The sequence below is a fragment of the Capra hircus genome, chromosome 4 (assembly GCF_001704415.2).
Source record: "Capra hircus breed San Clemente chromosome 4, ASM170441v1, whole genome shotgun sequence".
In the NCBI taxonomy this organism is placed as follows: domain Eukaryota; kingdom Metazoa; phylum Chordata; class Mammalia; order Artiodactyla; family Bovidae; genus Capra; species Capra hircus.
The window spans coordinates 34,639,107-34,651,521 of NC_030811.1; the positions used below are offsets into that span (position 1 = coordinate 34,639,107).

The 12,415-nt window shown below is 43.4% G+C and overlaps 1 protein-coding gene across 6 annotated transcripts in view; it reads right to left on the minus strand.

Moving 5' to 3' along the window:
• Window positions 1-12,415, minus strand: part of CPED1 (cadherin like and PC-esterase domain containing 1) — a 324,765-nt gene that overhangs the window by 286,958 nt on the left and 25,392 nt on the right. The window lies entirely within an intron of this gene.

Consider the following 12,415-nt stretch of genomic DNA (forward strand, 5'->3'; position numbering starts at 1 on the left):
TCTGAAAGGCGCCCAAGGACGAAAGCAACCTCATTTGTGAGAACTGAAGGTGAACTGTATTTTTCTCACTATTCCAGAAAGATGAAGATTTCAAGCCATTAAATACAGAGTTCCTGGAGGAATACTGTGATATACCGAGCTCAACTCTGCCTGAAAAATAGAAATTAATAGCAATGCTTTTGATCTGCATTGTGCTTTTCTGTAATAGTTCCAGCTGCCTGATCTTTTAATAGTTCTTTTAGGTAAACACAGCAGAGGAAACAGACCCAGGGAGGATGGATTTTGTGCCGGAAGGACATGGGGGACAGCTGAAAAGCAATCCCAGAGCTCTCTGCAGGCACAATGCTGTCACTTCTCTCCATCAGGATGCAGCAAAATCTCAGTGCCTCTCACTGAGACAGGATGGCTCTTCATGTGAGAAGAGGAAGGTATCACTCAAGAACCTTAGATTTTAGGCTCTTCCTTCAGCTGTTGACTGTTCCTCCAAACAAATATTCTTTCTCACAATGATGCTTGAAGTATCATTAACAAAAGGGAAGTTTTGAATTGGCAAGTAGAAAGAAGGCTGACAATGAAATTCATTATATGGTTTAAGCCATTCCTAGTGACTCAGACAGTAAAGAATCTGCCTGCAATGCAGGAGACTCGGGTTGATCCCTGGGTTGGGAAGATCCTCTGGAGAAGGGAATGGTTACCCACTCCAGCGTTCTTGCCTGAAGAATTCCATGGACAGAGGGCCTGGCAGTCTACAGTCCATGGGATTACAAAGAATCAGACAGGACTGAATGACTGAAATACACACACACATACACATATGGTCTAATGCGGATACTGTGTGTTTTCCTGAAAATTTTTGTGATTAAACCTTGATAAAGTAGACATTTTTTACTACTGAAGGAATGATAAGATTGAGTGGAGTTTAGGGCAAAAAAAAATGGGAGAGGCCAAAGAAGAGGAGACAAAGGGTTGGAGAAGGCAGATGAGGGGAAAGAGGTAAAAAATGAAATTAGAAATCCACATTACTTTTAGTGGCAGCTCTGAGTCAAATTGTCCATTTTGTGGCCCTCAAATATAATTTGTACCATGTCTTTTCACTCCTTAAATTTCTTCATTATTTCCCATTACTGACCGAATCAATTCCACGTCTTTATCACAGAATGCAGGCCACTTGAACTTAAACCCCTCTTCCTTCTCTGGTCATGTCACACTTTTAATCATTTCCATTCCTAATCCTAACCAGCTGCTTCGTATAGACTCCACTGTGCCTTCTCACAACAAATTCTTCCTCTCTCTCCATTCTTCCATTTAGCAAACTCCAAATCAAGCAGTACTTCTTTGGGAAATTTTCATTGACAAACATCCTTCCATCAGCACTTACAAAATTCTGTGTCTCTCTGATTTGAGTTCCCTAACATGCAGCCTGCATTGTCCCTGTGTCTTTGGTAAACACTGTACATATTCAATAAATGACCATATCAAGTAAAATAATGGACCATAATGCTCTATCAAGATCTGATCTTTGAAGATATATATGAAAAGAAAGAAGAAACCAATTTAGCTTGTTAATCCTTTGAAGGCAGGCACCATATTCTATTTTTCATTACATACAAATGATGGCTATATGAAAATCAATCTACAAAGCATGGTATAGTGCAGAAGGACACAAAATCTGCAGCCAGGATGCCAGCTTTGAATCTTTTGGTTCCACCAGCACTAATCCTATGACCTTGGACAGTACCTTCTTCCTAAGACTGCTTCGAGGATTAAGGAGTTAGTATTTGCAAAGTGCTTAGAACTGTGCCTGGCATATATGCTTAGTCCCTCAGTCGTGTCCGACTCTTTGTGACCTTATGAACTGTAGCTCGCCTGCTCCTCTGTCTATGGGGATTCTTCAGGCAAAAACACTGGAGTGGGTTGCCACGCCTTCCTCCAAGGGATCTTCCCAACCCAAAAATCAAACCCAGATCTCCTGCATTGCAGATTCTTTACCAGCTGAGCTACAGAGATGTGCCTGGCATATAAGAAGTGCTATATGTGTGTTTTTAAGATAATAATATGTCAAAAAGAGCAAAGAGTCAGGAACACAGTTTCCATATTTGAGCTTTGCCTGGCACATGCTAACACAGGCTCATAATATGTGTGTGATGAATACAAAGGGAAGAAAGAGAACGCCAGCTATCACACCTTCTGTGCATGGTACTTTGGGAAAACATAATCAGATATTTCCCCTTGTTCCTGCTGCTGCTGCTAAGTCACTTCAGTCATGTCAGACTCTGTGCGACTCCATAGACAGCAGCCCACCAGGCTCCCCCATCCCTGGGATTCTCCAAGCAAGAATACGGAGTGGGTTGCCATTTCCTTCTCCAATGCATGAAGTGAAAAGTGAGAGTGAAGTCGCTCAGTCATGTCCAACTCTTAGGGACCCCATGGACTGCAGCCCACCAGGCTCCTCCATCCATGGGATTTTCCAGGTAAGAGTACTGGAGTGGGTTGCCATTGCCTTCTCCATTCCCCTTGTCAAAGGACTGCATTTTATTGATAATGAGCAAGAATTGATAAACTCAAGAATTTAACTGAAAATTGGAACATAATTACTCAGCAAATGTTGTGATTGTTTTAGTGATAAACTTTTAAGGAGAATTTGAAACCAAATACAGGCTGAGTCTTTGGACTCAAGAGTCAGAGGGAACCAGTAGCAAGAGCTCACAGGCCAAAATAAACAAAGGTGGGTCTAGGTGAAAGGGGAAGACAGATGCTTCCAAATATATCAGTGTCACTCAAGCAAAATGCAGTGTCCAGAATTCCCATCTCACATTATTTTCTTTCGAAATCACAGGATGCTCCTCTCAGTTACAGCTGGCTCGGGTACAGGAGTGACTTCCTAGGAGAAGACTGTATTTTCAAACTTTACCTTCTTGTTAATTTGAAAGATATAATCCCTCTTCCCCACCCCTCCCCTAAACCAGGATCAGTTTATGTAAGAGCACCATAATCTTACCAGCATTATCTTACAGACAGCATATTCTAAGTAGAGTATTAATTACTGGCCATATTTTATCATAACCTTTATAACACATTGAAATTTTAACTCACGTCTCAGACTACAGAGAATAAATAGGAAATGAGCGTGTCCATCAAATTAGGTTGCGTTATCCTGTAATACAAACTACCCCTGTCCTTGTAATATTTATAACAGCCTGTATCAGCAGAATGGCCCAATACCAAGGGGCGAGAGCAGTTTCAGCCGGTCGGACAACAGGTGCACTGCACTGCGTCTGTGAATTACAATTATGTCAACCGCACCAGCAAGTGCGGGATGATCAAACGCCCGGAGCAGCACTTTTGGAAATGAGAGCTTCTGATGACTCCTACGATTTTGAGAATGTATTTTTAGCGGAAGAATACATTTAACCTGGCCATCACTACAATGACTGAACTTGAGACTTGTGGATCTGCTGGGGAGAATTTAGAAAAGAATGTGTGTTTCTGGCCATTTGACAGGCTGAACCAGGAGTCACTTCCCCGTCTCCCTTCTTCCTCAGAAATCTGCACAAAAGTCCATCGGCAATTGCTTCGCTAGACTACACGAAAGTTGTTTCATACTGAACACTTACCATTTTTACTGGAAGGACTTCAAAACCTGAAGTCTCTATGCTGCCTGAGGATGAAGTGTTGTAATACTCGATTTGGAGGGCTAGGTGCAGGGACACGGAGCAGAACGGTAGTGCGGGTGTATATTAGACGCTCAGTCATGTCCAACTCTTTGTGACCCCATGGACAGTAGCCCACCAGGCTCCTCTGTCCATGAGATTCTCCAGGCAAGAGTACTGGAGCGGGTTGCCATTCCCTTCTCTAGGGGATCTTCCCGACCCAGGGACTGAAGCTGTATCTTCCGAATTGCCGGCAGATTCTTAACCACAGAACCATCTGGGCAGCCGTCAGAACAGAGCGGGGCTGGGAATCAAACATCGGGACTTGGGGTTCTGGCTCTGCCCCTGGCGGGCTTCTTCCACTGGGAGAGTGACAGTCATCTCCTCACAGTAGAGTTTTCTCACATGTATAGTTGAAGTAACAAGTCTTACTTCATGAGATTGGATGGGGAATTAAATCACATTTCTATATGAAAGCATGCACCACAGCATCCCACCAATAAACCATGTGAAATATATGCACGGAAAACAGATATAAATCAATATCATAATGTGACTGCTTTTACATTAGTAATTAAGTTTTCCAACTAATACAATCTGGTCCCTGTCATAACTTCTATATACCATGGTAAATATTTCTCTCTGTAGGGCTTATCATCTTTCAAAGCAAAAATATGATTTCCTTATTATTTTGTTGTCCATTTCCCCATATCATAAAAGAAGGCAAAAAGAAAGCTATATTTTTGTCTGTTTTGTTCACTTTTGCTTCCCCAACTGAAGAATGGTATACTTGGCACATAGTAGGCACATAATAAATTTTCTTTGAATGAATGAATACGACATCTTTTTTTTAATAAAAAGTCATTTTTATAAACACTAGCATGAAAGATTTGGATAGAAAATGGTAAAAATTTATAAATTTGTTTCATTAGAATTTTGAATAGTGACAAGAATGACAGAGTCAAATTCTTGAGCAAAGTAATGAATTTACAGTAAAAGAATTCAATAAAGAACTATATTATAAAGGCACTATATTTCTCAGTCAGCTCAGTAGCTCAGTTGTGTCCAACTCTTTGCGACTCCTTGAAATGCAGTACACCAGGCCTCCCTGTCCATCGCTGTATTTCTCAGTTACTATTAAAAAGTCTTCATCAAGACTTACCACAAAAGCAGGAAATATAGCTTTTGAAAAATATAGTAGAAATGAGAAATAAAACTTGTTTTTTTTTCCATATGATGGAAAGATTTTTTCCGGATTTATTAAAGTAGCCATGTATTTATGATATCTTTTGATGTTTGAATACAAATCATAGAGTACACCTCAGATGTGTGTCATATATAACTAAAGTTAAATTGCCAAACTGTCTAGATTTCTGGCATTTTAGAAAGATTGTAGAGTCTATCATAGTGAATTACGTTTTAATTTTTCCACTACAAGAATACAGAATTTATTTTTTCCATTGGTGAAATGTACACTTATTTCAGAGGATTCAGGAAATAAAATGGATGGCACGTTCTAGGATGCAAATCCTATACATTTTCTACTTAAACGTTATTTATAATTGTAGGACAGTTTAGGAATTATAGGTTTCCTGGAGATACAAGCAGAGCCTCCGGGAATATTCCCTACTTACATGACCTCTAGTGACCCTTGGCCTCCATCTCACAGCTGACTCAGCTACACTTGAGCGGATCACTGAATGATCACACCTTTCTCAGAACTACTTCATGACCCTGAGTACCCTCTAAATGTTCCCCCAAACCGTATGTTGGGGCTATCCCAACACCCAACATCCAATGTAAGGCAGATTTACGCATTTGTAGCTCTATATAAATTCTAAACAAATAAGAGAGAAACAAAAGCAATAAATTTCAATATTAAAAAAAAGGGATCCACAATATTGCTTTGATGAAATGGCACCCGCTTAAATAGCAACTGCCGAAACTCATCTTTACCTGTTCCTCATTCTCATTTTCCCTTTGACACTCTCACAGTTTATAGACATGTGTTTACAATCTGCCCTTCCTACAAGTCTGTATGTTTCAGAAGGGTCTAGACTTCTCTGCTTTGGTCATTATTGTACAAAAAGCTTACTGCTAAATAAGAGGGAGTGGAAGGATGAATGAGCAAATGAATAAATGCTAAAGGCAAAGTATGAGTTCATTACTTGTAAATATATGCATGCCCTTTCGTTATCTTACTTACTGTCAGGTGAAATAATCTACTGCTGCTACTAAGTCACTTCAGTCTTGTCCGACTCTGTGTGACCCCATAGACAGCAGCCCACCAGGCTCCCCTGTCCCTGGGATTCTCCAGGCAAGAACACCGGAGTGGGTTGCCATTTCCTTCTCCAGTGCATGAAAGTGAAAAGTGAAGTCGCTCAGTCGTGTCCAACTCTTAGCGACCCCATGGACTGCAGCCTACCAGGCTCCTCCATCCATGGGATTTTCCAGGCAAGAGTACTGGAGTGGGGTGCCATTACTAGGAAGTCTCAAAGGAGGCTTCAACATCTGCATCTCAAGTCATAAGGTATCCATGACCTCTTCATCCCTAATGACTCTCTCCTCCATTTCACTGCAACCACACACTCCAATGGCCAGATCTGTATCCTTGTGGTCCCCCAAAGAGCCCCATCTCTGAAATTATAAAGTAATATACTCCATTCTCTGATTGCATTCATCTACTTCCAGCTCTTTTTATCTATCCCTAATACATCAACTCCTCAACCACGAGTCTTTCCCTCTAATGCCAACTTTCTACTGGCCTCCTTTTCACCCTCTTTCTCCACATCTCACATTCCAGGACCCAATACTCTCTACCTGGTACATTAAATTCCATTGTTCACAGTCATATGGAAAAACCTCAAGCATGGATGAGCCAGGGACACAGCAGTAAACAAGGTAGGCATGTCTCTGCCCCAACAGAGCTGACAGCCCATCAAGGCAAGCAGACGTAAGCATCTGGTTATAATCAATTATGACATGCCAGGTAAATCAGGAGCGAGAGGATGCCGTGAAAACTCTGAGCTGAGAGAGTCAAGGAAGATCTCCGCAGCCCGCCTGACCTGCCTCTGGGCTGGGGTGGTTGAGGGCTGCTGAAGAAAAGGGGCCAGAAGGACAGATCCTGGTTGGCAAAGCCAATGCAGTCTTCCCACTCCCTAGACCATCTAGCTGTGCTTCCTGGGTCAATGCTCTCTCACATGCTCCAGAGTGACAGACCCACTCTTCAGCTACCTCCTTATTTCTGCAGATAACTGCCTCCCGCTGACAGAGGAAATCAGCCCTCTTAGAAGGAAACACACTGAGTTAACACAGCAACTCTTTTGGCAAACCTATAGCCTATCCACATAATAATAACATTTCCTCTTTTCTTCTGATTTCCATAGCAAAGAAAAACTACCCTCTTCTTATCAATGGTCAGTCACTCTGCTTATTCTCCAGACTCCCGCTCTGCCCAAGCAACAGACCTCCTCCCAAGCTCCACCCTCAAACCCCTGAGAACTTGATCCTTCTTTTAGTTCCTTCTCCTGGATCATTCCTATCCCCTCCCCCTTCTCTCCTACTGGCTCTTTCTCAGTGTTTATGCATTTACTTATTTAGTATTTCTGAAAGCTTTCTATGTGTCAGACATGGTTCTCAGTTCTGTGGAATACAACACTGAAGAACCTGGATAAAGTTCTAGCCCCCACGGAGCTTACTTCTTAGTGGGAGGAGCGACAGACAGTTAATGAAATCATGCAAGGTAAGTTCCTCCAGAGATAAAATACCTGGTCAGGGTAAAGTGTCAACAATGACCCAGATGGTCATGCTGCTGTTGCTTGTGTTTGGAATGTTGTGTATGAAAGACAATGAGAAGAAGGATAACTCTTAGAGAAACAAGAAGGGAATAGGCATTAAAACAGAACTCCTTGAAAGTCAGCAGCAGAGGTACTTTTTGTTGTGAGTGGTAAATATGGTCAGGCAGGTAGGCAAAAAGAAATAATTGGTAATGAGGATAGAAGTGGAGGTAATGCAATATGACTTGTCTCATTAAGTAACGAGTTGTAGTTCAGTTGCTCAGTTGTGTCCGACTCTTTGCGACCCCATGGACTACAGCACATCAGGCTTTCCTGTCCTTTACCATTTCTATAGCAAGTAGTGAGTAGGAAACCAAGACATAGTGAGCAGTAGAGAATTTAAAAGTTGATCTTCTTATGCTGGTCTTTCTCCCTCAGTTCAGTTCAGTTCAGTTCAGTCGCACAGTCGTGTCCGACTCTTTGAGACCCCATGAATCGCAGCATGCCAGGCCTCCCTGTTCATCACCAACCCCCGGAGTTCACTCAGACTCACGTCCATCGAGTCAGTGATGCCATCCAGCCATCTCATCCTCTGTCGTCCCCTTCTCCTCTTGCCCCCAATCCCTCCCAGCATCAGGGTCTTTTCCAATGAGTCAACTCTTCACATGCGCTGGCCAAAGTACTGGAGTTTCAGCTTTAGCATCATTCCTTCCAAAGAACACCCAGGGCTGATCTCCTTTAGAATGGACTGGTTGGATCTCCTTGCAGTGCAAGGGACTCTCAAGAGTCTTCTCCAACACCACAGTTCAAAAGCATCAATTCTTCTGCACTCAGCTTTCTTCACAGTCCAACTCTCACATCCATACATGACTATTGGAAAAACCATAGCCCTGACTAGACATACCTTTGTTGGCAAAGTAATGTCTCTGCTTTTGAATATGCTATCTAGGTTGGTCATAACTTTTCTTCCAAGGAGTAAGCATCTTTTAATTTCATGGCTGCAGTCACCATCTGCAGTGATTTTGGAGCCCCCCAAAATTAACTCTGACACTGTTTCCACTGTTTCCCCATCTATCTGGCATAAAGTGATGGGACCAGATGCCATGATCTTCGTTTTCTGAATGTTGAGCTTTAAGCCAACTTTTTCACTCTCCTCTTTCACCTTCATCAAGAGGCTCTTTAGTTCTTCATTGCTTGCTGCCATAAGGGTGGTGTCATCTGCATATCTGAGGTTATTGATATTTCTCCTGGCAATCTTGATTCCAGCTTCTGCCTCTTCCAGCCCAGCGTTTCTCATGATGTACTCTGCATATAGGTTAAATAAGCAGGGTGACAATATACAGCCTTGACATACTCCTTTTCCTATTTGGAACCAGTCTGTTGTTCCATATCCAGTTCTAACTGTTGCTTCCTGATCTGCATACAGGTTTCTCAAGAGGCAGGTCAGGTGGTCTGGTATTCCCATCTCTTTCAGAATTTTCCGCAGTTTATTGTGATCCACACAGTCAAAGGCTTTGGCATAGTCAATAAAGCAGAAATAGATGTTTTTCTGGAACTCTCTTGCTTTTTCCATGATCCAGAGGTTGTTGGCAATTTGATCTCTGGTTCCTCTGCCTTTTCTAAAACCAGCTTGAACATCTGAAAGTTCATGGTTCACATATTGCTGAAGCCTGCCTTGGAGAAATTTGAGCATTACTTTACTAGCATGTGAGATGAGTACAATTGTGTGGTAGTTTGAACATTCTTTGGCATTGCCTTTCTTTGAGATTGGAATGGAAACTGACCTTTTCCAGTCCTGTGGCCACTGCTGAGTTTTCCAAATTTGCTGGCATATTGAGTGCAGCACTTTCACAGCATCATCTTTCAGGATTCGAAGTAGCTCAACTGGAATTCCATCACCTCCACTAGCTTTGTTCGTAGTGATGCTTCCTAAGGCCCACTTGACTTCACATTCCAGGATGTCTGGTTCTAGGTGAGTGGTCACACCATTGTGATTATCTGGGTCGTGAAGATCTTTTTTGTACAGTTCTTCTGTGTATTCTTGCCACCTCTTCTTAATATCTTCTGCTTCTGTTAGGTCCATACCATTTCTGTCCTTTATCAAGCCCATCTGTGCATGAAATATTCCCTGGGTATCTCTAATTTTCTTGAAGGATCTCTAGTCTTTAGTCTCTAGTCTAGGCTTTCTCCCTAGGTACAGATTTTATGAACTTTGATGCCTTTTATGAAAAACCATGGCAGGGAAGAGGAAGATGAGGAAAACTAGATTTACTAAGGTAGAGGGAGGATGGGTTCCCTGATAGAATTTCAGAAAAAGATACAGCTACTACCTAGATCACAGGATTTCCTAAGAACTCTATGTCATAGGTCCTGTGATGCAGAAATTAAGTCTTTTGGTTTGTTTGATTTTGTATTTTAATGGAAGCACTCAGTGACCTGGGAGCTGTTGCTGCTGCAGCCAAGTCGCTTCAGTCGTGTCCGACTCCATGCGACCCTAGACGGCGGCCCACAAGAGGGAGAGCTGAGACCTGTCCTAAGGAGGCATGTAATGGCTCACTGGGAGCCCTGTGAGGGAAGGGCAGTGAGAACATTGCACTGAGGAGTTGGGTTGGGTGGAGAAGTGAGGCAGGAAGAAGGCAGAGTACAACCTTTAAAACAATGACATAACTGTTGAGGACAGGACACAAACTGGTTAGAACAAACTAGGTCTAAGATGGTAGACAAGTCGATTCCCACTAGACCTCGAGCCTCAGTATATGTTCACTGCAACACATCAGCAAGCTAGGTGACAGCCACAGGCACCATGACCGTTCTGAAGCCGACCAGAAAGGCCAAAAAGGGGCAGGTGATCCAGTTCCTGGAAATCCCTGCCCTTTTCCCAAACGCTTGAAATAGTCCACCCACTCATTAGCCTATGAAATTATCCACCCATATAGAAACTGACAACTCCACACCCTGGGGCCTCTCTTGCCTTCCGAGGTGGCCCACAGTCTGTCTACGGAGTGTGTATCTCCCTGAGAAAACCTTCTTTTGCTTTACTATGGCTTGCTCTTGAATTCTTTTCTGTGTGAAGCCAAGAATGCACTCAGCAGCTACCCCAGGGACTCACCTGAGCCCTGGGATGTGACCTTCCTCTTATGCCCCACTTTCTTTCCTGCACCAGAAAGAGAGGCAGCAACGGGACAATCACCCCTCAGAGTGTAAGTGAAGGAGAGGTAGGGTACAGAGGATGAAAGCAATCCAGAGGCGGGAAGGAAGTTCCCAAAGAAAGGATGTGCAGTGAAGATCTTAAGTAAACAGAGGAGGAGTGTGCAAGCCTGACGAGAAGAAAGAGAGGTGGGCATAAAAGAGAACAGAAGAGAACAAGAGCAGAGAGCCTGACCTGGCCATCCTAAGCTAGAAATTATTTAATGAGAAACGAGATCAAATTGCCTTAGTCCACCGGGAACAGCTTAAGATATATGGTATGGTTTTTGTCCATCAGAACAGATTTCCAACCCATCGATAAAATACGAAGCATGTAAGCTGATGATTGTTGTTTAGTCACTAAGTCATGTCCAACTCTTTTACGACCCCATGTGAAGGGGGAAACAGACAGAACAGGCTCCATCTTGAAAGCAGGACTCCATCTTGGGCCAGACTGTGGACTTTGAGCTATATGCCCAGTATCTATGGAAACGACATACCAACTGGAAAACCAGGCCCCCTGGATGGAAGAGCCCCAAGGCTCGTACCTAGACTCTCTGTTGCCTAAAAGAATATCCTAATTATCTGTGTAACTGAACAGAATCGTAAATTCTATTATGCTTATTGGGGTATGACCACAGGCCTATTGATAATTGTCCACTGTTAACTACATAGGCTTAAGGCATATGAATCACGGGTTAACTTTGATTGAATCTTTCTTCTCCTTTGTTCAGACTAGTTTCAGGGAATTTGGGGAGGTGGGTTTGGGCACGTACACTTAGGGTATATAAGGTTTTCAGAAAACCTGGTTGGGGTCCTTGGCTACGAGGAGACTCTGCCTTGGGCCCACCTGTGTAATAGACTTCACTCCACTATCTGCATTGTCCTTCTGAGTGAGTTTGTTTCCCAGAATGCGTGGCTACAACATTTGCTGCATGGGCCAGGAAACTCCTCACTTTGAGGAGACAAGTCCCATTTGGGACTACTCCGAGGCCTTGCGGCTCAAATCTTCTAGAGAGGGGAAGGCGCCTCGCCCTTCTGGAAGGATTCTGCTTCTCAGTGCCTGGACCTTTCATGTTAGCAGGTAGTGGATGGCAGCAGGGGAACTGAGCACTCAGGTGAGGAGGAACCCACCCGGTAGGGTGGAAGAGGGGGCCTGATCACCTCCCTGGGAGGGATTAGAAGGGTCACAGACCCACAGGAGCCTGGAATAGGCAGGTGGCAATGATTGCTTGGTGCACAGGTTGACGAGCATGTTAGGGCTTAGGAAGGAAATTTGTGAAGGTCATTTAGGAGGTGGTGTCCACGCCATCTTGGGAAAAATTATTACCAAGCAACTGCCAGGGGATTTTTAGGAGAAGAAACTTGGTTTTTGTGTGCTCGTATTCTGCCCTCCCCAAGGAGGCATCCCATCTGCTATGAAATTCTTGACCCCCTCGGAATTGTCAGGCTAGAAGGAGGGGATGCATAAGTGAGTACAAATTGGCTTTTCTGGAGACAGCCTGGGACGTGGGATATTTAACCCATCTGTATTTTCATCTACACCTGATCAAGCCCACCGAGGCAGAATGGACTTAAAGCTAAGGGAAAAACAGTCTTGGATCACGTGGTGTTCTGGTTTGGCTGTGCTGACTGGCAGGTGAAGACACTGATCCCCCTTCTCCCTCTGGGATCTGGCAGGCAAGGCTCTTCTCACCCCAATTAGGAAGTAGGCAGAATGGCAACGTAAGTGCCATTGAGTGGAAATATCAGAAGTATATAGGGTACTGAGAACTTTGTAGACAGAACGAAAAGGAAAAGTAG